The sequence below is a fragment of the Mercenaria mercenaria genome, chromosome 7, assembly GCF_021730395.1.
Source record: "Mercenaria mercenaria strain notata chromosome 7, MADL_Memer_1, whole genome shotgun sequence".
Taxonomy (NCBI): domain Eukaryota; kingdom Metazoa; phylum Mollusca; class Bivalvia; order Venerida; family Veneridae; genus Mercenaria; species Mercenaria mercenaria.
In genome coordinates, this window is record NC_069367.1 from 25,353,323 (window position 1) to 25,381,274 (window position 27,952).

Consider the following 27,952-nt stretch of genomic DNA (forward strand, 5'->3'; position numbering starts at 1 on the left):
CAAATGGTAACAGGTAAGTATTAAAGCAATGTACCTTCAGATATAAAAAATGTAAACTTTGTAATAATGACCAAGTCGAAAGTAAAATTCATTTTTAAGTCATTTGTAATGGTGTTATTAGACAAATATTAACTGTAAATAATATGTGTGATAATATCAAATGACAAATTAATGTTGTAAATGACAAAGGAATTTTTTGATATTTTCTGATTGTTTCAGAACTCGTTGAGTTTGTAGACTGATTTTATTCTGAAATGTATCGGTCACTTTTGTAATTTAATATCATACAAAGTAACATTCTGCTTAGATTTCATTTTGAAAATTGAATTATATTGCTGCCTGGTATCTGTACAAACATGGGCTTTATATGTGTATATAAACAATATTGTTTGTTCGATTTACAATCAGTAGTGTGATATTTTTTTCTCTTATTTCGAATGCAGCTCTGCAGTAAAAGTATACAGTTGGCTTGACTTGCTTAGTTTGATGAGATTTTTTAATTTATGATATATTGTAATGAAAGGTAGGCAAAGTATTCGTTCAGTTTCATTGTTTTATTTAAAAGCACATAACTATTCATGTGCTTTATATTTAGTTAATTGTATTTACATATCAGTCTGTCATGCATGTCTTCTGTAATGAAATGTTCTAACGTTTCGTTTATATTTGATTTATATGCCATAAATGGTCCTTAAATGATTTTAGAACTATTATATTCTATGATTTTCTATTTAATTCTATTCTTGTGACAGGAAAGGCCGTACCGGCGACAGTAACCATCAAAACAAATCAACACCCTTTACAATATTTACAAATTTATTTACATAAGATGATTATTAACAATGAATAGATATGAAAAGAAAAAAAAAACTGATTATAAGAAAGAAAAAAAAAAGAAAGTTCAGTATCTCTAGATACAAAAGTTCTTATAGTCCATTCTAATCTGACGTGACACTGGTCTTTAATGTAATTGTGAACTTTAAGTAGCACAAACAAAACATAGCTTCTAAATTCAAAATACAGTCCCTTTAAACCGTGAATACGTTGATTCCGTGTTGGCTCCCTATGGTGGTAGGTGATTGCATCCCTGAGCTGACTTCAGAGGATAACAAAAATCAGCGTCTTTGCGGTTTACGGCACAACCATGGGACGAAAGCTCTGCGCTGGGAATATCACATCCAGGCGAGTGAAGACAAGTGAACCTCGGGCATTGTACTTCCGGGTTATGACATCACCAGGAAAATCGTCTGGCGGAAGAAGCTAAAATATATAACATATGGTAAGCACCATAGCAAAACAAATAAGTCAGGGCATAAAACTGTCCTTTGGGTACACCATAAACCCCCGTATGCTCCCATAAATAATACGTGCTACTTATACAAAAAAATATGTGCTACTAAGTTCAAACGTCACATGATTAAAATACGTCACTTATTACTTCCATTATTACAAAAATTTCTTACTTAAAAGACTAAAGTTAAAGTATGAAATGATATGAAAAGTATATGATGAAACATTATAGATACGGACATGATAAACTGCAGCATTATTTACAACTACAAATTTAAAAAAATTCAATGTAAATCAAACGTTATATGATAGTTGGCATCCATAAATATCTAATGCCATACACTAAAAAGGACATTTTGTGTAGCAATAGACTGCACACAATTTTTTATTACAATAATATATCATGGACTAACAACAAGGAAGTGCTTGCTATTTGATATGGTTATCTAATATTTCTGTTATCCTAAAATACTTACATCTCTTGTTGATTTCTTCTTTGTGAGTACAGTTGGAAGCCTGGGTATATCCGAGATGGAGTTAGTCAAATGTGAGCCAATACTGCCAACAATTGTCGCCAACTGTTTCAAAGTGGGAGCAAATTCGACCTAGAAAAGTGATTTGTTAAATTCATACAATGTAACAAGCCAGTAGAAGCAATTTTCTTCCTGTAAAAGGTGTCAGTTTATTACATGCACAATGTGCGAATAAATCTTCAAAGTTAAACATGTTTATCATTGGTCTTAAAATCATGCAAAGATGCGAACAAACAGAGGTTTAAGTGCACATAAGTAAAAAAAGACCTCTCGCCTTCAGCCCTAAAAATTTTTACTTGTTACTAAGAGCATGCCTATCATTCTGTTTTTCCTACAAACGGTATTTCATTTAAATTTATGACGAATCTCTCATAAACCAAAAACGACAATCTTATCTTTCTCCAAATACTTGTTCAAATTCACGCTTCAACAATTTGAAAACTGTTCTAACAAATCCAGTTCATCCTCAAATTTTATAGGTCTACTAGACCAAATTATTCTTACCTTATCCCCTTCAAGACAAACTTTGACCCTGAACAATGGATTTGGTGCTGATTTACCATCTCCATTAATGGCTTTCGACAATTCTTGCAACGACCACTTCACATTAAGTCTGAAAGCTTCCTCCACCATCTTATCCATCTTTTCTGTATAACGATGCCAGTGCGATTGTACCTAAATCATTACAAAATATCAAAATAAGAAAATGTATCTACAAAACTATTCAAGAACAACAAGCCCAATAAAGTCAGGGACATAACATTATCGCGAAATCATCCCCACAACATGGGCGTTTTGCTTAAAGCTACAGAATTTTGTGCCCACAAAATTAACAATAAAAAAACCTTGTTAAAACATTATCAAAAAAACCTTCTGTTTTTCCAAAATTGCAACTCCCATGATGATTTTAGTGAATATTTTATTGTTCAACAACCAGAAATTTAACAGGGTAAGGGTTAAATGACTGTACCTCGGCTCCATCACTTTTAAACACTTCATAAGTCCTCCTCATGGTGGCTATGATCTCATCATGGTACTGTTTCAATCTCTTCTGTACTATAGCCCTGTGACTCGCCTGGGCTTCGTCAAATTCCATGTTCTCGTACACTTTTCTACTGTCAATTTTCACTAGTAACATTTCACTGACATTAACACACTTTGTAGAAATCTCCATGTTAGCACCCTGAAAATACAAGCATTTGATAAATACAATGTTATACATACAAATTCATAATTTAAACTTTAAATGTTATTTAAGTTTTTTTGCACAGTGTCAGATCTGCCGAACATTTTGTCAACTTCGAAATTTTTAATGAGGTTCGACAGTTATAGAGTGGACAGGAAATTGCTAACAGATAGACTGACAGAAAAAAATTGCTAACAGATGGACACTGGTGTCATAACATATTACGCTTTGGGTATATCAAAATACATGTCTTTGTCAAAGTAAGCTATACTTGCCTTATAGTCATCAACAACGTTCTGTATTTTACTAGAGTGTAGACGACAGTCCGACACAAAGAAGTCTGAGATAACCTTTGATGCCCAGGTCAACTTTGTCAAACCTGGGTGTATCTTCTTGTCCAAGAATCGAATTCTTTCTCTAAACAGACCTCTTTCTTCTGGGGATAGGGCAGCAATGATTCTGAAATTTTGATAAGAAACATGACATGTAACAATGGTCAAAGAAAGGGAAAATGATCACAGCCATTTAATCCTTGATTAGCACTGAAAATATATTCTGTACCAAATTTCTTCTTCTGAAAACTAGCAATAGGACATGTACTCCCTGCCGCTAAAAAAAACCCCACCCAAAACAAACTGCCATTTGTCCAAAACAAGATTTGTCCAATTAACATTATGCGCGCCCCTTCAAAAACTATTGTATATCTATACAACAAGGAAGATTATTTATCGAAGTCTGGAATAATTCTGTAATCTTGGTATGGATGGATAAGGGCCAATCCCAACCTGCCACTTTGTGGACAAACTGCACACTGATCATGTTTCTTATAATAAAAAAAACACAGGGAGTTTAAGAGGCTCAGTCTGGAATCAACAGAAACATTTCCTTAACATAACCATTCCAAATATGCTAGCACATTAGTTTTGATGGCATGAAGTCCTATATTAAAAGGATAATTGTATGCGTGTTTACCTGTTGTAATCCCTGACCACCAACATGACATGTTCTCTCAGACCTCTCAGATCCTCTCTCTTGTTATACACATCCACAGCATAATGAGGAGTCTCAAACATCAATCTCTCCCAGTAGTGGATCTCCTGGAACATCTTCAACAAGTCCCTGTGGAACAGATTAAATAAAAATAAAAATCCATTTTACCACCATTTAAATAAACACAGTAAGTATTCAATTTTTGCCTTAGATTCTTCAAAATTGCTGGTTTTGTAAGGACTGATGCCACTTTTCAACTGTATCTCAGTTATATATGACTATCATTAAATCTACCCAAATTGACAAAAAAGAAAACTTTGCTTGGATTTTCTGTTCCTATGCAATGCAATTCATGTATAGTTTCATTACAGTCTGTGCTAATTCAACGATGACAGTGCGAAACAAAATGTCGCAGTTTAAAGTCTAAGTTTAAATTTTGGACTTCAAAACTTAAAGAATATGGACCCAGTGTTTTTTGACCGCTTACCCATATTAACCTGTTTTCCACCAACAAGAAACTGACACCTTCTCTACTTCTATCAGAGGTGGAAGGCATACTATTTCAGTAAATTGTCATCTTTCCTTATTTTGTATGAAAAGAAAATCCTTTGAAACACTTAAAGAAATGTTAACAATTAAGACGCAGAATTACCTGTTGAAGTTAATGTCAAGCATAGGCGGTCTCTCAGTGCTCCTGCACATAAGTGGTACCTCAGTTGTTTCATAGGCTCCTATATAATACAGGAAATCAATTAACATACATTCCTTGAATGTCTCCCACATGTCTGTAACATTTAGTAGTTGATTTAAAACAAAAAAGGACTTTTTTTGAATGCTACCCTTGCTTAAAGTGACCACATATTGTTGCGTTCCCTAATAAAATTAAAAATGTTAAACACTGTCTGTGTTTTCTATTTCTAATATTGAATCAAATTATTACATAACAGTATCCCTATATTTATATTAAATAGAAAGTAAAATTTCCTGAAACAAAGGATGAGTATTAAACCACCTATTAACATTATCCTTAAGTATTAGTAAACCTTTATTTACTGAGCATGGTACGCAGTTACTGGCAGGTAAAACTTGAACAAAACTTTTTCTTTCAAAACAAAAAGTGGGGTGCTTTTGTCAGAACAGAAACAAAATGAAACTAGAAGATGCTTTTGAAGAAAAGCGCATGTCTCCCCTGAAGGGCATTCGCAATAGGCAAAACGTATCTTTCATCTTCGAGCTCCTGTGACCTTGATCTTTGACCTATTGACACCAAAATCAATAGGGATCATCTACTCAATAAGCCCTACCAGCATATGAAGTTTGAAGATTCTAGGTCAAATGGTTCTCCAGTAATTGATCGAAAATGAAGTGTGACGGACAGACGGACTAACGGATGGACAGGGCAAAAACAATATGTCTCCCCCCATAAGGGGGAGACATAATAAAGCTCATATGTAAATGTTGGAATATCTGTGCATTGTTTAAAACATTATTTTCAAGAAAGGGTTTTCAGAAAAAAACAAAATAATCGGTGCAGAAAGTCTTAAAACTTAAAAGCTCAAACAAAAAATAAGTTTTGGGGAGCTGGGAGGTCATAGGAAAACAAAACATAATCTTCAGGTTTGTGGAATAAAACTAAAATTTAGGATCTTTGCATTTCAAGCTACAGTGTAAACCACATTTGAAAACAGAAATGAAAACTACATTGTGGTTCCACAAACTATATTGCACACATTTATTACATTTAAGATATTTTCATCTTCAATATCTATTGTTATTGCACTGGTATTATATTTGCTGCAAATCAATGGTAAAACAGTTTTTAAATAGTATTACATTAAATCATGGAAAAAATAACTAAGGATAAAAAACTATTTCAAAAGAAAATTCTATCTCTGAAATACTTGTTGCCTATTACGTTTATTTACTCTACACCAGACACATCATTTTCCATTTAAAATAAAATTATAACTGCAAGAGATGTACATAAAGCCATACATAAAATGTACTAAATTTTTATCTAACATCAACTAAATACATTATATGATTTTTTTTAAGGTAATTATCAATCTAATTTTGAGAGACGTTACAAATTTTTTTTTGGAAAGACCATGCTTAGAGATTCATACCTTGTCAATTGTAAGGGTCCATTCATGGAACGTTTTCCTAATGTACTCATCCAGGGCCATACACAACTGTTGGTACTGTGTCATCACTTCTTTACCTGAACCAATCACAGGCAAGAAGAATGCTCTATCCAGGGCCTATAATGATATGATAGGAAAGTCATTATAATACCATCTAGACATGGAATTCTATCAGTTGAAAAAGTGACATATAAAGCAAGACATGACAGAAATCACACCAATATTACCAAGCAATTTCATCCAGACTTCAAATTACATAAGTTGGTTTTTTCCCCTATTTGTTTCAATTTTAGTGTTTTAAAAGTACATTTAAAGTGGGTTTTTTTTTTTCAATTTTTTCTGACAAATAGAAACATCATTTCTTTTTTACATAAACTGAAGAATATCCTGGCAGACAAGATTTGAGGATTTCAAACAAGTATCCATTCAAGGACAGGAGAGACAGATTTTAAATTCCATCCTTGATGGACATAAACAAGTGTCTATTAGTCGAACCTTAGACAAGTGTGCTTCATATCTGACATAAAATCCTCAACTTTGACACTACATGATACTTAAACTGGTGTAGATATGTGCTACATTAACAGAATGGTCTTACCATCATACTACGTTCAATTCTTCTCTTCAGCTGACGTGCCCAGAGTGCCTGACCTGCATACTTAGGATGGGATGATGAATGAGGGATGGTCTTCTGTGTTAATTCTTTCTTCACTGCATTTAACTCTTCGTTAACATGGAATATACATCTACTGTCTTCTTGTCAATGGTTTCCTTGATAGCCTGAGAGATGAAATAAATAAAAACATGTATCAAGTTGTATACTAATGTGCCTGCTTTTATTAAAATGCATATGTGAACTGAGTGTGTTTTAAATCTGCAAATATCTTTAAGTTAGTCATTTTCAAAAAAGACTATTTTGAAATCTACTGTTTCACATGAAAAAACAAGGCAGTTTGTTTATTACAGTAAGTGAGTGAGCTAAATTTTATGGTGAACTGAGACAGCAAGAAAGACCAAATACTGCTGAGAAATTTTTACAGAAATATTTTGAAATCCTTTATAGAGTTTGAAATTTAGACTAATTTATAGCTGGTGAGACTATTCAGTTGCAATTTCCTTCATAAAGAAACTATTACAACTTTGCATAAATTTTCACTGTCATAGAGGAGCTGTTTATCATTCAAAAATGAGCTATATATGTGCTTTTAACTTTGCAGAAATAGTCCAGATTGAAAATTTAATCATTAAAGTCTAAAGATGATATATGTCTTGTTCAAAAATCATTACAATACAGAGATCCTTGTGATTTCTTTAAAAGTCAAGCATGCAAACAACTACCGACGACCTGAAGCATTCTTTTTAAAAAGTGACAAATTTTAACAACGAAAAGCCTAGTTGAGGACAGTTCTAAAAGACCACAAGTTTAAATAAGACTCGTACCTCTCTGCCTGACAGATGCATGAAGATATCCAACAACTCTACACCTCCCTCTACTGTAGTTACTGTCTCAAAAGCTGAGGTTATCACATTCTGCATCATCACTTCAAGGTCCTTGGTTCCTGTCCGAAACCTGAAATAGAAATCCACCAATTTTGCAGCACTAAACTTTGATCATTACTGGCAAATTGTAAGAAAATATAACGAGCAAAAATATTCTGTGACTTTCTACTGCTACCTGTAACAAAGGAAAAGGATACTCCTAATAAAACACAGATCCCTGTCTTGCACAACTAACAGGCTTATACATGAAAATCTATTGTTAAGCAAGATAAAAGAGAAGTAAAACTGACCTGTTATAATCGTCATGCCATGATGTAGCTTTAACATCCAGTATAGTTTTCTTCACATTTCTCAACATGTTAAGGTTCTTCTCAAAAGTGTTCTCTATCTCAGTAAGGCCCCTCACTATTTCTGGTCCCTTCTGTCCCGCAAAATGTGGCATTTCTGTCTTGTTCCCTTCCTCACGACGAGCAAAGTGTATCTGGGCTTGACAAACCTAGGAATATAATATGTAGAGTTTACGAAAAACTCATGTACAATTTTAAATTTGTGTTACCAGTAGATTTTATTTCTTAATTCTTGAACAAAAGCAATTTAAAACTAAATTAAGTGAACCTACACAATATGAGCTGCACCATGATAAAACCAACAAAGTGCATTTGCGACCAGCATGGATCCAGATAGCCTGCACATCTGCACAGTCTGGTCAGGATCCATACTTTTCTCTAACGGTTTCTATAATTGCAATAGTGTTTGAAAGTGAACAGTATGGATCCTGACCAGACTGTGCCAATGAGCAGGCTGGTCTGGACCCATGCTGGTCGCAAATGCAAAATGCAAATGCACTATGTTGGTTTTCTCAAGGCATGGCTCATATGGTATCACTTTGTATCATATCATTACATTTACTGCACATATTAATTCTAGTGTCTCCAAATATGTCTGGTAGTTTTTTTTAAATCTGAAAGTCATAGTTGTTAAAATGAAAAAATAGTGTTATCCAAGAAAGTTCAGGGGTTACTTACTTGTGAAGAAGGAAAATGTAAAGAAATGTTAATATCTACAATGCCACTAAAGTTTGATGAAAAATGAAAGAAAGATAAGTGATGTCATAATCATAAATGCCTGTAGTGTATATAAAGCCATGCATGACCATGATTCAGACTGATGTTTTTGATTTATGCTTAGCAGCCAAGTACAATTCAGGAGCATGCTATTTCAGACAAGGTTTTGCCCTTGAGGAGGACAGGAATAACTACCCCTGGAATGTAATCAGACAATTACATACTTTTCCCTCTAGGTAGGCAAGAAATTCTGATGCTAAGTTTGATGCCATAATATATTTTTAAAGAACCAAAATAGTTTGAGACATACCTCTCCAAGATCTTTACATCTCTGTACAAAGGCATCAATCTGAGCAAAAATGCTGCTCTTGTCTAGTACCCAGCCAACTGGAGAAAACTTGTGATGCAGTTTGGACGTCTGAAAGGTACAATTACATATGTGTATCAGGGTTCTCGGAAACGCCGAAATCGGCGTCCCTGTACGCATAATTGGTCCCGGTATACGCGTGTTTATTGCAGCTTGGGAGTCCCCGGACGCACGTTTCTGCAGTAAGACGCAATGAAAATTAATTGGTTACGTAAACCTGCGAATACAAAAGGTTTGACTCGAAAACAAAATATGTGGGCGGAGTTACTCGCTTGTCACCGATAGCCGCGTATAGCCAATCAGCGTTGCCCGTTTCCACTACACCGCGAGATAGCATGTGTATGATCAACTCGAATATACACGTGATTGTCGGCATGATTGTATAGGTGACGATTTCTAATTGTTTACGACGGATTACGTAGTATTTGAAGTAACTTCGATTGTTTTCTCACGTACTAATTACCAAGCAGCTTTCAAGATGTTTTTTTTTAGAAAATGTGATAATTATGCTTAATTATGAATGTCCAAGTAATTTTAAGATGCTGTCGATGTTGGTCTTAGTAACGTGATTATTTTTTTGCAAAATCGCTGATGTTACTGAAGTAGCATTTATCAATATGTTGATCATAGACATACTGTGCATCCTTAATGTATTTTAGACCAAATGTTTTAACGTTATGCTCTTAATAAGTATTAAAATATAAGAATAATTGTTCATATATTTTCTTTTCACTGTATGTTAATATACGTTTCCATTCTGAAATAAAAGGTTAAGAAAAAGTTATCACGAGGCATTTTGTCCAACTTGATATTTTCACAAGGGGGATTTTGTCCACCTTGATAATTTCACAGGAGGATTTCGTCCAGGAAGACCAGAAACAGCAGGGATGGGGGGGGGGGGGGGGGGGGGGGGGGGGGGGGGGGGGGGGGGGGGGGGTTGTCTACATTTTGACTACATTTTACTTATTTTACCTTTACCTTTTATCTCATCTTAACAATATTTGGGTGAAGAATTGTGATTACAAAATGTCTGTCGGTCTACATTTAATCTGACAGTACAAATTAGAGGCCTGTGTTTTGACGAACTAGTCAGTAGTTGGGACTGCAACTTTTTCAGCTTTGGGAGTCCCAGGACTGCAACTTGAAATTGCTAGTGAGAACCCTGTGTATAGTATTTGGTTTAAATCCAAAAACTGCTTTGATACTATTAATAACATATATGTACCCATCAGACTAAATACTATGACTTTTTATCTGATTACTCTTCACTGCATTAAATTCCAAAATAAGTATGTTTTGTGCTTCATTTGCTCTTAAAGCAAAGGAGAAATAGCTACAAATCTTGGGATTTACACAACTACAATTTGAATTGTAGGCATGCTCATCAGTTTCAAATGATAATAATACTTTTGAAAAAGTTAAACCTTAGTATTTGCATCAAATATTAGTAATTACGGTACTTCATAAATCATACAGAAACTTTTAACTTCTTCACATCAATTTCAAAAAATACACTTGAACAGAAGGATGCACCATGCTAGATTTCCTCACCCTATACAAGAAGGTAATATAAAAACTGCAATGTTAAAGAGTTACCTTGTTGTAAATTTCTTTCCACTGTTCACAGCATTCAATACATTCATTGAGGGATTTTATTCCACTCTGTACATAACCGTCAAAGATCTTGTCCAAGTTGATCTCACTGCAACATCGTCTGATGATCTCATTACTCAACTGTAACAGGTTGGAAAAATTGTAAAATTGATTTGGATGAAATTTACATGTTTCACATAATTTTTTCTGAGACAGATGAAAATTAGATAAAAATATGAAAACATTTAAAGAAACATAATCTTTGTTATACTAGATATTGAATACAGCCTGTACCAAGAGGCACAACTCAGAGTAACTCCTCCCCTTTTTGCAGACAGCCACCATGGTACTTCTACCATATTTGGTTTTTGTTCTTTTTTGTGAAAATGTTAAAAGATGTTTTGTATTACAAAACAAATACAGTTAAAGAACATTTGAGAAATCTAAAAAAAAAAAAAATTCAAGAAATTTGCTAAACAGGTAACAAGACATTTTCAGTATCCCGTTTCAGCAATGTCAGGGGGAGGTCAAGATGTTAAATTGTGTTAAGATTACACAACATTTGTATATTAATTATGGTATGCTTTATAACTGTTTTTTTCATTCCACAAATGCTTCTCATATAAGCGATGACTTCCATAACAACTGAAGTATAATATTTCACGAACAAAGAAAATTTAATTAAATAGAAATTACTGAATGTCATCACAGGTCCCCTACCTTAATACCAGTACTTGAGCCTCAGATTCGGACTGTTGAGACTGTTGTCAAAGTCTGCTGTTACCAGGTTCTTACCATTGACATCACAATCAGGAATGGCACTAATAGTTAACTTTGTAAAGCTACAAACTGAATATAGTACCACTCACCTTTTTCAAGATGCCTGTCAGCCTCTCTCTTGTCTTGTAGAATTCTGAATTAACCCAAATCATTCTGATTAAGTTGAGAATCTTTGGGATCATAGCTGGTATCTGGGATGGTTTGGCATCAGCCAGCTCGTAACATGGATCTTTCAACACCAAAAGGAACTTCAGGTTGCTCTCCGCTTGCCTAGATCCCTCCTAGAAAAAATGTTAACTTCAGGTAAATGGTCAACTGATATGATATGAAACTTTACATAACTCACTAATTGACTTAACTGTAGTACCTGAACAGAAGTATAGGAAAAACTTTACAGCACACTCTTAGCTCGAGTTAGCTCACATTTTCAGTACAGTGAAAGTAGTATGGTACTAATCTTACTGGAAAACAAATCAAAGATGGGAATGCTAAAACTCCTGATATTTCAAAGTAAACCTATTTAGAAATTGCTAAAATCAGTTTCATTTTTCTTTTTGAAACTGCTGTTCCAACACAGACAAAAACTATCATGTTATTTGTTCATGCAGAGGTAAAACTAATGTTTGTAAACAAATTACATTCCTTTGCATTCAATTTTCAACTTTTTTTTGTTTTCAATTCTTTCTACACGAATATTTAAGTAAAATATTCTTTCATCAAAACCATCTTTTCTATATCTACTCTAGACTGACCGCTTCAAATTACAATAAACATTTTCTTACAAACCTTTATCTGACTAGACAGTTTTCTGAATGGAGCTACATATGACGATTTTGCCGTCTCTAAGATCTGTTCTATTTTTTTCACTCCCTGTTTATCTAACTGCATGCTGATGCCCGACAGATCCTGACATCTGTTCTTCCAGAATTCAATCTCCTCTAGAGGCCCTGATGTTTCCGCCATTTCAAATGCATCCTGGGTGTTCAATACCTCTTTGATCTGTCTGGCCCAGTGGATCATTGCAGCTAAAAAACATCAGTTGTTATTTGTACTGTATTTTTGAATTTTCACAGGGCAATTAGAAACAAATCTAAACAATTTCTTGTCTATTCCCACACACTTTCATGTGTCAAGTAAAACAAAAAAAAATCTCATAGAGTATTCCTTCAGACAAGTCATAGTTTTCATGAAAATAAGACATTCATAAATGCTCAAATCATTAATATTCATGGAGGACTATTTTTCGTGGATTTCTGGTTGAGTCAATCCACGAAGTTTAATCCCAACGAGCAAGTAAGATTTCCTTTCATTTTATGTTCAAAATTTGAAAGTCACAAATTCATATCCCCACGAAATTGCTGTTTTGACTAAAACGACAAAATTTCATGCACACAAAATTGCTGTTTTGACTAAAACGACGAAATTTCATGCCCACGAAATTGCTGTTTTGACTAAAACGACGAAATTTCATGTCCACGAAATTAAATGATTTTACAGTAAACAAAAACAGTCTGTAAGATCATTTGCTAAGTCTGGGATAATTAAGAGGGCATTTGATAATTTTAACACATAATATCACAAAGATTAAAAGAAAGAAGAAATCAGATGTAAAGAAAAAAAACAACAACAACATTTTATATCATTTAGCCCTAAATTTTTTGTTTGTTTCCAGTATACCAACATAGTAATATTACCTTAAAAATTTGCTGTGACCCAATAAAAGTTTTTATGGTGTTGAAAAAAAATCGATATTTTCGCTTTTTTTTTTTTTACTTTTCGCTTTGTGTTGCTCTTTCTTCATTTTTAAAAAAAAAATTGTTACCCAGAAACAAACAATATTTTTTTAAAGGTCTTAAGAGTTAATTTTCCTCTATTATAAGTATAATGGTTTAGCAGATGGCTAAACTTACTTTCAAGTCTTTGCACCAATTCTTTATTCTTGGCTGCTTCCTCTGTTGGTATTTTTGTTCCTTCAGTTGGAATATAGAGAACAGTTTTCCCTTCCAACTTCCACCGTGTGTCTGTCAGTGTGGCCAGAAATTTGTGGAGCTGGGCGGAGAAATCGTTCTTGATGCTGTCGGGCCATGAAGTGTTCTCGAAGAATATTGGTGCATATATGCCCATCATGACCCTCAATAAACTCTCTATATGCATACCTTTCACAGAGCCATATTGCACCACCTAGTAAACAAATTATATAATCAGTATATAAACAATGGAAAAAATTGAATTTTTTATTTTTATCATTTTCAAACTAAGGTCCTAACATTTATCATTCATGTACAATCAAATTTGTATTAACCCTTACCCTGCTAAGTTTCTAAAATGGAATGGTCCACCATTCAATTTGGACAGTACCATTTATTATTCGAAGGGGTGTTCAATGAAAATTTACTGATTGAATAGCGAACAGTGCAGACCATGATCAGCCTGCACAGATGTGCAGGCTGATCTTGGTCTGCACTGGTCGCGAAGGCAAAATCACTTGCTGTCAGCAGGCTAAAGGTTAAGCAGCCAGCCAAGGGAGCAACACAATGTGACTGTGCAGGGTAGGTGGCTGCTAAAGATAAGTGGTTGCTTAATACAGGTGGCTGCTAAGGCAGGTTTAACTGTAGGTGGAATGGAAATTTTTTTATCAATTTCAGATTTCTCATTAATTTAAAAATAAAAGATAGATTTCTTTTTGTAAACAGATTTTACCCATACACTGCTCACTCAGGCACCTGAACTAGCTTGAGCAATTTATACTGTACCCAGTCAGATTTCTTATATTAATTCTCGATTTAAACTTGATAACTTGTGTCTTTTCCCGTTATGACCTTGTTCCATTACTGTTTACAGTGTACCATTACTGTTTATATAGTGTATACTCAAAAAAGTATCTTAAAAGTGGGAACAGAGTATGTTTTGATTTTTTTAACTTCTGAAAAGCTATACAACATGCTAAATTAATATCTAAATAGACTATAGTAAACATTTTGAGAAATTGGGTTTATAATTCTAGAATGAAGAAATCTGAAAAACAATAATCTGAATCAAATCATGTTTGCAATGTCAACTACATACCAAGGGGAATGTAGTAAGCATCTTGTTTTCCAACAAATCAACTCAACACAAAACTAGCCTATGTATATACATGTATTTATAAATACAGAAGCAGACAGACTTGTTTCATGCCAAGTCCTTTATCAGAAACAATGTCATAACATTGTTATATTAACATAACAGTTACTTGGCACTGTTGCTAAAAAATAATGTGTCACCATAAAAAACTGGTCTATAAATTAAAACTCATTCAACTTAGTTTTATCTGCACTTGATATATGATTCAGTATTGATTAGGGAAATCTCCCAAGCCTTTACATTTTTTCATTTTGAAATTTTGCCAACCACTTGGCAAAACAGCAATAAAACTTCTGTTGTGCAAAGTGAATACTAAGGCTTGGTAAAATTTCAATCAAAGCAAATAAGTCAATGCAACCTTAATCTTATCACTAAATTAAAGATATAAAAAATAATTCAGTTAGGACTAAGAACTAATTATACCACTTTAACTTCAAGAAATTAGATCAAAAAAAGTAAATTGAATTTCCCTTAAAATCATACACTTTTAATCCACGAATTTATGGACTTATGAAACAACTGTTTTGCCAAAACCAAAAAATTATATGCAAACAAAATTAAATTATTTCACAGTATGTCAGTTAAAACTGCAATTGGAGACCAGTCTAAAATCTCAAGCATCTGATTGGTTGGCTTTGAGCACAAATTTGAAATTGACCAATAATATGACTGCATTTTTAGACTGGTCTTCAAACTTATTTTACTAGTAAAAACATAGGCCCCTAATGTAACTAACCTTTAAAAAGTTTTCAGCAGTGATCTCCTCTGTGTTTTCCTGCTTTATAAAGTACGAGACCTGCTCCGGGGGATGTGGAGGTACTATCTGGTCAACCACAAATCCCTTGTACTGATCATGGTAGGCAATAACCAGCTTGAAGGTGGGATCTTCGATGAATTTCTTGATAATCTCTTCATGTGCTTCTGTCCATTCCTCCTGGTTCAGATTAGCTACAGATGCTCTGTTCTTTATCATATCAATCTGAAAATAAATCCAGAAAAATATGTAAGCATTATGGTGAAATATCTCCAAAGGGAAATTATGCAAGGCAAAGATATATGAAATACAAAAATTACTGCTTTTAAAATGGAAAAACGATTGTTTCAGAAACAGATTTATAAGTTCAGTCATTTAAACAGACCGATATCTTCAAAATTTATTAGAACTGATTTTACTCTAGAACACTTTTCATGCAAATTTTGAATGCAAAGTGGGCACAAACACTGCTTGTTAAGAAAACTATATTGACATTCTCAAACAGAAGTGATGCAAACATTTTAAACTTCGATAAAATATAAATATTCATAGACTGATGATGTTTTTGAAGGTCTTATTTAAACCACTTTTATTCTAGCCCAGAAATTATGAACAATCATACCACACTTGGTTTGAACTCCTCTGGTTCAGGTTCCTCTTCCTCCACTTGTTCATTTTGAGCACCGTCTGTCTCTGCAGCACCAGCATCATCAACTACTGGTGTTTCTTCTGCTGTACCATTGGCAGCCACTGCAAAAGTAAAATGTGACAATGGGATATATATTTTTTATTGCAATCTCATCTGTTATAACTTTCAGGAGTGGTACTATAAACATTTATGACTAACTTATCTTAGTAAGTGATTTAGGCAACTGAGGACTTGAGAATCAAGTTTTAATATAGTGTGAAGATAACTGACTGAATTTGAACAATTCTTCTTCTCATTTATAAACAAACCCCCTAAAAGTAGAATTTTATATTTCAAAATAAATGCTATGAATAATCCTATTTAACTAAATTGTGTGACTAACAAAAGGCTACATATTACATTTATCATTATACTTAAAATATTGTCAAGAATGAATGCTGCATTAATGATTTTAAAAGGATATTGCTGACTTGTTTTAGTTCTTTGATTTCCAAGTATTTTTTAGAAGAAAACACTTGTGTGTATGCAAGAAAAAAGTAATAAAAAGTTACATTGGAATAAATACAAATCTTGCAATAACTTTAAGTTACTATAAATGATCTAAAAAAAAAAAAAAAAAAAAAAGAGAAATAAAACAGAAAGTATAATTCAATCTTATGTATTTATATTACCTGTCCCTGGTTCTTGTTCAGCAGTACCATTTGATGTGGCACCTGCATCAGGTAGTGGTGTATTACTCTTTGATCCTTTAGGTGTACTTGCTTTGGAACTTCTAGGTGTTCCGGCCTTTGATCCCTTAACAGACCCTTTTGGGGTGCCTGTTCTTGATCCTTTTTCCGACATACTTTGTTTCAAGTGTTAATATGGCATTGTCTGTAAAATAAATTATAAATGTTTATTATACACATGTATATATAGGATTTTGGAGCATTTGTGAGATGGTACCTATTCCCTGTACAGTACTCATAACATAAATTACACTTTGGGAAGTGGAAACCATCAAGTGTATATGGAAAATGGATGAAAAGTATGGAAGCTGCGGTTTTCGTACATTTTTTATATTGATCAGACCTCTGAAATAAATTGTTAATTAAATGATTTTTTCCAAGAATCTTTATTTTGTTGTTTATTGTTATTCACAATGATATTCAGTATTTCTTTCTAAGTAAATCCTGATTGATAAGTAAAAAAGGGTTTGTTGTACAACATATTTCAATACCAAAGTTGAAAATTGCTGAGTAGCAAATTCATTGCATATGAGAATGTGTACATTAGATTATATTTTTCAGCCATATTGAAATTAATTTTAATATAACAATATCATTTGATAAAGCTAAGTACAGAAGGTGTAATTTTTATAATGTGCAGGGGCCTTAATGACTTTTGACCAAAAATCATCGAGACATCAAATCCAATTTCTTAGTTCTTTAAAGAACGAAAAAAATTCTGTATTGTTTCTGTACTTTTTCCATTATTCTCAGTACACAACCATTGGTGCCCGAATTAATTCAACAATACAGTATAAGGAACAACAAAGTTTAAGAAAAAACACAATGTCTGTCATTGTCATGTCTAGACCTAGTCCAAATAATAGGATGTTTTGGTACAGCAAGATAACTTTTGATTGACACTGTGTCCTGTCATGTGAAAACTTATTCTGCATATTTCTGTTAGGAAATCCCCAATGAAATCCGTCGGGAATGTTTCCTGTACATGTACAACGTATTTGTAATGATTAGATAGATCTGTGATAATGAATTAATGTTGACATTAAAGCATAAAAGTGCTCAGTTGACATTTTTTAAATGTATATTTTGTTTTGTTTCTGCAATTAAGTTTCATTGGCAGAGACGACAGTCACTGTGTATTGAAACTGGTGTTGGGGCAGATATCTCCTCACACCTGTTCACATCATATTCCAGAAGATTTAAGTCTCTTATTTAAAATGATGAGGTATCTTAATAAGGCCATTATTTTTTTATTTTTTGGTTTATGAACCGCCAGGATGACACATGGTCGTAGGAGGAGAGAAAAAAAAAAAAAAATTAAAAAACAGAATCAGAATTTTTTTTCTCCGTAGGAAACGGACCTTTGAAAGGAATATGGGTAAATTCTACATAACATCACACAGGCTGCATGTTATAATCTTCTTTCCCACTTTTGATGCTTTTTCCTGCAAATATACCTGTGACCTTGGTTATATTTGATTAAAAATGAGCCTTGGGGCTTGTCATAGCAGCTTGAGAAAAATTTTTGTCTAGGTATTTCTGTGAAATGACATTAATATACAGCTGGGCAGGTAGGTGTAACATTTTTCTTGAAAGGACTGTACTATACATAAAAACTGCATATATTCTCACAAACTAAATGATTGGAGACATAGAAGTCATATAACACTGACTGAAATTAATACCTTCTGTTAAAACAACAGATGGAAGAATCTAATATTCCCCACATTTGAACAACACTGTCAGATCTTAAACCCATGGATATATGATTTTACACTCAGCAGCTTTCAAGCATCTTGGCTGTTTATGGACCCAGTCTGAAACTTAGGGGTACAGCTATATGACAACATACACTGCACTGTGCCTAATAAGCAATTATCTTTTTAAGTGTTAGCCTTAGGAATAGGAAGTGTCTAGCCATCTGATAAACAGACACCTAGCCTATTCTGTTAAGGAAGCCTTGCCTTTCCTTATATGGTTTTCTTGGTATTTGTTAATTTATTTTATGAATAGGCCATGTAACACAACAGTTCATCTTTGCAATGATCTTTGAAAATTCTGTTAGTCAATATTTGTCTTGCCACATCTACTGCACAGCTACATTGGAAAAGACAGTAATTACATCTATAATCAACATTAATCTGATGTTAATATATAACGTACAATAATTTCATTAAAAATACGTAATTCATAACTTATAAACAAATAGTTACCGGACGCCAAAAAGCTGTACAGGCTAAACGTTTGCTTACAATTACACAGTTTTAATGTCCCCTGTACCAGTTTATATCATCAAACAAAAGTACTGTCATCATTGTGTATTTAAATGATATTTTTCAGGAAAAAATGCTTTCAAGTTCGCGTAATAAGCGGTGCATAGAATCACCGTAATAGAGCATTGCGCTATTGGAACGACAGTTACCATAAACGTAGTTGTATACTAAATACAGACTGCATATCACCGACAATTGGCCATTTTTTCAGGAAAGCACTACATCGCAACTTTGAATGTTCTTGCATTTTCATTAAAATTACTTCAAAACTTTGGAAATAATACAGCCTGGGCGCAGCCATTTTTAAACGTTTCGTAAATTGCGTAACAAGCATGCTGATTGGGCGCAGTATATATCGGAAATTTTAATTGGACGTTTACGTCATGCCTAAGATATGAAGTTTAAAAATAGAATTATAGGAATTCCTAATGTTGATTTGACTCGTTCGCCGTGACCGATATTCGAAGAACGAGACTTTTTTCTTCTTTTTGGAATACACGATGCATTTTTTCTTCTGCAAGCTTTCATGTCATAGCGGAGGAAATAAATAAATCACGTTTTTCCAATTTTATTTTTTTTCTGAAAACACGTTTTTTTGAGCGGCGGTTCCGTAAACCGAAAGATCAAAATAAAAGGCCTTAACCCATTTGAAGTTTCTACATTAATATTAATGTTTAATTTATTGGAGCAAGTCTGACCAGTATTTAATGACTTCTTTTATTTTTTAATGTATTCATTTTCCTAACAGTAAAATGCAGATATGGATAAGGCTTAGAGGGAGGACAACTTTAAAATAGTAGATCATAAATGAAGTCATCCCAATAAGCCAAATGGGTAAGGCTAGTCTATCTAGCAAGGCAAAACACCTGTAGAAAATGAAAAAAAGGAGTCTTTTCATACCAGAGCAATCTTTTATGAGTGCACAAAATGAAATATGTAAAAAATGACTTCAGCATGCAGTTTGGCCTAAATATGAATTGACTAGCCCACCGTCAAATTAAAACATTAGAAAAATAATGTCCCTTCATTTCTTTCTTCATTAAAATTATAAAGAAGATGTAAATAAATTATACATACATTTTAAACAATATATACCTCTAAAACAAGAGTTTAATGCGGCCTGCTTCATGCCGACATGACTGAGTACGAAATAATTTGGAACGAAACAATGATATTAGCAAACGATCAACAGCCGACTTGTATTTATACAATACAAGCTCACTAAAGACCGTTTTTACTGAAAACATACCATCAACAATCCGATTCAGTATGTAGCAATTGTATTGATGTGAATAATGAATATCAAACTTTAGTAAAAACTAAAAAGTTTACCTGCAACAACAGAACGCGCACCTGTTTGCTTACCTTAGTGACAACTCTCGTAAAATATCGCGTGACCGTAGATACTCTATTTCTCGTACCTTAGCGTACCGTACTGTATATTGCTAAAGGGCAAGGATACTTTAAAATGCAAGTCACCTAGGTTCAAATGCCAGTTTTTTGCCTTATGGCATACAGACACTTAACAGAAAAATGGCGCGAAATAAATGGTAGTCGTATAATGGCGGATACAAATAGTCCTCAGTTTTTTGCTCTGTAGAGCTATTTTCCGTATTTTCTTTGCAATTTTTTTTGCTAAACTCACATGATAAATCTATGCTTGACATGAAGGTAGCATTTTCATAGTGAAATAACAACATGACAAAATCTTTTATGGAAACTTAGATCATACACCACCAGTATAATTTGGGGTCCTATTTTTTAGCTGATTTTGCAGTTTGTGTGTTTGAAATTATTTGTCTTGCATCAAACATGACCCCCCCCCCCCCCCACTTTTCTTTTGATTTTTATTTAGCACTAACAATATTCAATAAGAAAATGTAAGTATAAAACTAACAAGAAATATCTTTTAAAAAAGATGGTCGGCGTGATGTAACTGAAGCACTAGATCTAGTTATATATGGGCAGAAACCTGTAGTTTAAATCTTTTGGCAATGTTGAAAGGGGCATCTGTGAAGTTTTGTATAAATGAGGACAGTAGTTCTGAAGAAGACTGTGTTTAGAAATTTTGGAGGGACACACGACGGACACCAAACAATCACAAAAGCTCACTTTGCGCCTTTGGTGCTTAAAAGATGGTAACAGTAAGCAAACAATATTGAAATACGTTCTATACTTTATTTCTGGAATTGTTGGAAGCAACATGAACCCTTACTCTACTTCAGCTTATTATCAAATTTGTCTATCATTCAGAATATGTACAGTACTGTTTTCACCGGAAAGATTAATTTAAAATTTAGAGTCTAAAATTTAACAGTATCGGACATGTTGTTGCAGGTTAGTAATGATCTTAAATCGATTTGCACTGGTTAGAAATTGTTGCTGTAATGCAGGGTAAGAGTTAATGACTATATAAAACAAATAACCTTTTTGTAAAAACAAAACTTAAGGAAAGGACACTTAACAAAACAGAAATAACTTAACAAGAAAACTTAACAAAACAGAAATATGTCCGGATGAGCAGATGAATATTTGGTTACGCACACCTGTTCAAGTGGTACGCATACAACCCGATGGTGCTGTACTTATAGAGGTTATAGATGACAAACGAGTTGTCCTTTCACTCAGTGTTACACATGACTCAGAGTGAAGCATTTTCAGCCTTTCCTCCAATCAGCGCCGCTCTTACAAAATCTCTCATTATGGCTGGAAATACCGAGAATATTTTACCAAGCAATCCGATTGGTACATTATTCAGGCGGCATAAGGTCATACGAGGTAATAAAATCGTGCTTAATACGGCACGCCGAAAAATATAAGACACTGTTGATGAATGTTTGTGTAATAAGGTTGGTGTTGATTACCGAGAGAGTATTGTGGTATTTAAACAAAAAAAAAAGCCCTATGGATAATATGTGCATTTTCCCACTCAGATTTCAAATATATTGTGTTCATTAAATGCTGATGATATTGTAATAACTATAAGGTTAAATATTTTAGTTCTTAATAACATACCATACTAACATTCTGTTGTTGTTAAATATCGATGATATTATTTATTTTTGTTATACCAAAGAATAATACGCATTTTAATGTTGCACTATTTCAACTCTCGTATGTATAGAGCTAATCTTGCGACCTTTCCTTTGTACGGCTAGAGTACTAGATTTTATACCGGTTAATCAATACAAAAACACAAGTCTTCTTTATCTTATTTTTTTTCTTGTTTATTTTCATTTTCTTATTATAATAATTAAATTTAATGAAGATCCAAGACTTAAATAAATAGATACATTTCTTTTCAATAAGTAATTCAGATACATCATTGATCCCTTTATTATTTTTACTTAATTTCTAAATAGGAGTTTTCTTATAACTTTCTATAAGTGGCGCAGGTTTTTTTTAAGTAGAAAGTACCCCAATTTTGGCGGGTGTACGTCAATCTTATTGTTTACGTAAACGTCACTTTCGCGATTCCATATAACGTTACTTATCTTAAGTATTTGTTAGCCAGAATAATTGCACAATATAAGGATCTTACATGCCTGCCTGTGTAAGACGGGGTTTTCCCTACCCGAGGGACAGTGTGGAATGGAAAACCGAGCGTTAGCGAGGTTTTTTATCCATGCTGTCTCGAGGGTAGGGAAAACAGCTGTCTTACACAGGCAGACATGTTAGATCATTTTTCTTGCCTATCATGTTCAAAATAGATCGTTGAGACAAATAGGTTTTTGGTATTTCTTGACATTATTTATAAAGTTTATGACGTCACAATGGTACTATGTGACGTCACCTAAGTGCACGCTATTTTAGACAAGGTTTTTCCCTAGGGAAAGACAGGAATATCTATCCCCGGCGCGTGCTTGGATAAATGTATACTTTCCCCGACAGGTAGGCAAGAATATGTAATCTGCAAATTGTGCATGTGACTTGATAAAAGCCCTGGACCGGAACGTTATCGCAATTAGTGATAATGTAGGGAGTACCAACGTATCCCGAGGGATTCTGTAGACGTTATAATACGAAAAAAACATGCGCTAACGCTATTCTAGCATAAAACGCGTAAAACCAAGTAAATGAATATATTGTCCCTCAACGTCATTAAATTTTCATGAAATGCGCGGTGAAGTATAGGTCAGAGACCACCAATTCAAAAAAGTACTGGGAATGAGGTAAGTGTATACCTGGGAATAAGGTAACGTCTGTGCGTTCTGATTGGTCAGTCATGTAAACAAACCCAGGAAGTGACTATTTTTTCAAAACTGATATTTTTTCACTGCATTTACAGTATTTTATTATACATTTTGACAAAATTTGCAACATTTTATGTGTATTGAAAAAAAGTTTTATCAAACGAATTTTCCATCCATGTCAATGATGTAAACAGGAGGTCATCTCATTCACACGAAATGGATTAGTCAGGATAAACGTAATACAAACTGACAAAACTGACGTATAAAAAGTGACAAGGTTGTTAAATGTTAAAAATAACAGAAAATGAAAACAGATTAAAACAGTTGCGATTAATTAGTAGCGTCGATTCTCTGTTTCTCGTACCGTAGTTTTTGCAGGTTGTGTCGGCTACCCTTTTTAAAACATGTGATTTGGCTGTCGGGGCGATTTTGGCTTCAAAATTACTTATTGAATTAACTGTATTATATATGGGTAGTTGTTTTCATCAACTTTCTTGACTGTATAAATTGCCGCCCGCATGACGTGATGATCAATATTGATCGAAGTCAAAAAAGGAAGAAAGAAAGAAAGTAGCGTACCGTACTATATAAAGTTTGAACTACAATCCACATTATCTAATGACGTTATTTCGTTATTATCAAGATATTTAGAGACATATAATAAACCCGATAAGAACTAAATTCTCTATCTCTTCGAACTGTCTCAAATCTCTCGCGATCATTGTGGGCCGGGTGAGCATCAACGGTTAGTCAGGATAAACGTAATACAAACTGACAAAACTGACATATAAAAAGTGACAAGGTTGTTAAATGGGGAAAAAATGGGACAACCGTGCATCTAATAGATATGTTTAGAAAAAAAAACCCTGCAAAAACTGATGAATTTGATATTTTTAGTTCTTTTCGTTTTAATTGTTCCTAGATAATATAAAGCGCTATATTGCAAACATTATTTTAATTGTAGCTTGTTACTTCGTGTATTGATCAGAAGTTTCAGAACCAAACTTGATATTTGAAATTACTGACCACATTGTGCATCTTACATCAGATTAAGGCAAATTTCGCCCAACAATGAGAGTAAAAATATTTTCGCAACAAGTAGAAACTGTTTGGTTCAATGGTACCATATTAGCTATATTTTGTTGATTTAGTAATTAATTTCGTCGTAAGTTTTGTTACAAAGAAATATTTATTTTTCAAAACGGCGAATATCCTAGTCCCGCTCTCCCCAAAAAAAACAACAAACAAACAAAACAAAACAAACAAACAAACAAAACAAAACACAAAAAGCTAAAACTAAACAAAACAAAACAAAACAAAACAACCCAACAACAAACAACATTCGTATAGCCATCCTTAGTATAAGCAATCTTTTTACAATAAAAATGTTCATAGGTGCTTTACCTACAAATGCAGTGTTGTATGATAGTTTTCAGCGGTTTATCTTGCCGAAAGCGTTACTGAACTTAAGGAGGATGAGGTTGATTAGTATATTTGTTAGAAAATTGTTTGATAATTCGTTTACCAGTTCAAAGAGTTTGGTCTCACGGGTCCATCATTTACGGAACCGTTGCTAAAGATCACGACGTTATGATTTGAGAAATGTATGGACAAGCTAGATGCACTAATGTGATAATAAGAGTTCACAGAACACGTGTTAACGATACTAGACAATAATTTGCTGGGTCACTAGTATAACATTTCGTGAATCGGGGGAAATACCTTCATCCAATCGGATGCGAGTTGATCAGGTAATAGGGACTTTTGGAATATCAGTGATTCTTGGTTAAGGATTTCGCAGAATCTCCTTTATGACAACTTATCTTACACAACTGTTCTATTGTTCTCTGCGGGTTAATAACCAAAATGAATACCTACATACCATACCTGCGCACGTGCACAGGTATCATACCATACCTGCGCTCGTGCACAGGTTTCATACTATACCTGAGCACGTGAAAAGAATGGTAGATGAGTTCAAACTGTAATGTTTATATAATGCCATGTTATTGTCCGTAGGTATTGACCTGACACTCAAGAATATTCCGTATATTTTTTTCTAAATTAATTCTCGGTGTCTGAAGTTAAATAGCGAAATAAATATTTCGTATATACTTATCTGATCATAACTTATGGTCTATAAACGTTACGGAAAATGTTGAATAAAACATATTTAAAAGTATTTCTCACCAAGTGAAAACAATCAGATTTCGGGAAATATGTTACACAAATATTGTAAGAGTAAAAGTAACATCGATAACATTACATTGAATTTACAAAAAAAAATGGTCTGAGGCGATTCTGAACTCATTGGATCGTGCGTGGCAGTCAGACAGCTACCACTATGACTATGCCACCGTACCATTTGTTATTTATTCTGGTTATTTTAGGATACAAATACTTCGTAAAATAATGGAACCCCTGAAAAAAACTGGCGAGGAATGAGTGCCAGGTCAATACTTACGGACAATAGACAATACCTGCGTCAAGTAGCATTTACAAATGTATACTTATTTTTTTTAAATATTGTAGGCCTATATTTTGACCTTTGAATTACGATCGTCATGTTTTCATGTACAGGATACATTCACAGCTCAGTACTTAACAGGAAGGAGTAGAAGAAGACAATAATCATAACAATTATTAATATTGTTAGATGTTGATGATGATGATGATGATGATGATGATGACGATGATGATGACAACCATGACCATGTCGAAACCGTAAATGCAGAGCCCGAAACTAAGTTTATTATGAAAAATGTTTTATAAACATGCAACCGAAGTGTGAAGTTGTGCATTAAAAGATAACAATGAAACAAATTGCGGACATTTCATTCAGTCAAACAGATAAACAGACGATACCATTTTCGGAAACATAATTGTTAAATATCAGTTCATGAGAATGTGAACTTCAGAAAGTGAAATATTGATGTTACACAGACCATACTAGTGCGTTGTTTATTTTTCTGTAAAATGAAACAAAAAGAAAAAATATCCCAACAAATAATCGGCTAACAAAAATGCATTTACATACGGGAGTTAGCAGAATTTTCATGAACTATTTTAATATCATTTTACGTATTTCAATTTACCTGCTGAAGTTAAAGTAATTCCCACAATCATTTTTTTTATTCTGACTGGGAGAAGGAAAGACTTAGAAATAAATTAATGAAAAAAAAAACTAACACATTAAAATGACGTTGTATAAGTCAGTTACTTACCTCTTAGATCGGTGTTCATGAATTGAAAATACCCGCCTCGTGCGGTAACACCTCGAGCGCTACGCGCTCTCGGTGTCACGATTCGCACGAGCGCGGGTATTTTCAATTCATGAACACCTCCTACTCGGTTAGTAACCTACACTTATCTTGGCCTTCAGCTTATTTTGGAGTACTTTCAGGGTACATTTGGAGTCTGTTTCTATGTTTGACATCACTGGCTATTTTAGGCTCATTCGAGCAGTTCCTAGTAGCTGAGAAAGTAATAGAGGGGAATCACCTGAGAAAACAGACTGAATTTGTTTTTATTTTAGATGTTTACTTTTCAAAAATGTCTGAGTATAAAGAACAGCTTGTTTGCTTTTATAGTGAAAGCAGACTGTCTTATCTGGCATAGTTAATTTAGAGTAGTTTGTTTTTGTGCCCCCATGAGTGGTGGGGGCATATAGATTTGCTCTTGTCCGTGCATCCGTCCGTGCGTCCGTCCGAAGTTCGTGACGCGCCTAGCTCAAAAAGTATTTGATATAAATTAATGAAACCTTGCATTAGTCTTTATAATGATATGAACTTGCGCACCTTCTATTTTTCGTCTGACTCCGCCTCTAATTTTAGAGTTATGGCCCCTGAAATAGTCAAAAATGCACATTTTCACCTTGTGACACGCCTAGCTCAAAAAGTATTTGATATAGATTCATGAAACCTTACATGAGTCTTAATCATGATATGAACTTGCACACCTCTTATTTTTCATCTGGGTCCGCCCCCTATTTCTAGAGTTATGGCCCCTGAAATAGTTAAAAATGCACATTTTCACCTTGTGACACGCCTAGCTCAAAAAGTATTTGATATAAATTGATGAAACCTTGCATGACTCTTTATCATGATATGGTCTTGCGCACCTCTTATTTTTCATCTGGGTCCGCCCCCTATTTTTAGAGTTATAGCCCCTGAAATAGTAAAAAAATGCACATTTTCACCTAATTATGTGCCTCACTCAAAAAGTATTTAATGTAAGTTCATGAAACCTTGCTCGAGTCTTTATCATAATGTGACCTTGCACACTTGGCATTCTTCTTGAGAATTTGAGCGTTTATTACAGAGTTATGGCCCTTGAAATAGCCAAAATAGTGGATTTTTTGTTTGTGATGCTCATAGCTCAAAAAGTATGTGGTATAGAATAATGAATCCATTTCATAATTTTTTTAAGGCTATACCCCATAAAGATTGCAAACATTTGAATGATTTCCCCTTATTTGTGACAAATTTACCTGTGGGGAGCACACCCTGTGTCCTACAGACACATTCTAGTTTTTGGTGTTAAATTTGGTAGTTAGTGTCATTTGTGTGTTGAATATCCATGATGTTTTCTTTGTATGCCTCATATGACTTCTTTTATTCAGAATGTAACACATATATGTTTTATTGTTTTGAATTACCTGTTGAACTGATTTTAACCTTCGTGCTTTTTAATTCTTTTGGTACATATTGTCTCCTTTACTAATCAAAATCTTTATGTCTTTGGACACTGGGAAGAAGTATTTAAGTACATTTTGTTTTCTGAATT

At 33.8% G+C, this 27,952-nt stretch overlaps 1 pseudogene; it reads right to left on the reverse strand.

The window, feature by feature from the left end:
* Positions 1-1,748: 1,748 nt before the first annotated feature.
* LOC128558214 (dynein axonemal heavy chain 2-like) lies at positions 1,749-20,339 on the reverse strand (annotated as a pseudogene).
* Positions 20,340-27,952: the final 7,613 nt, after the last annotated feature.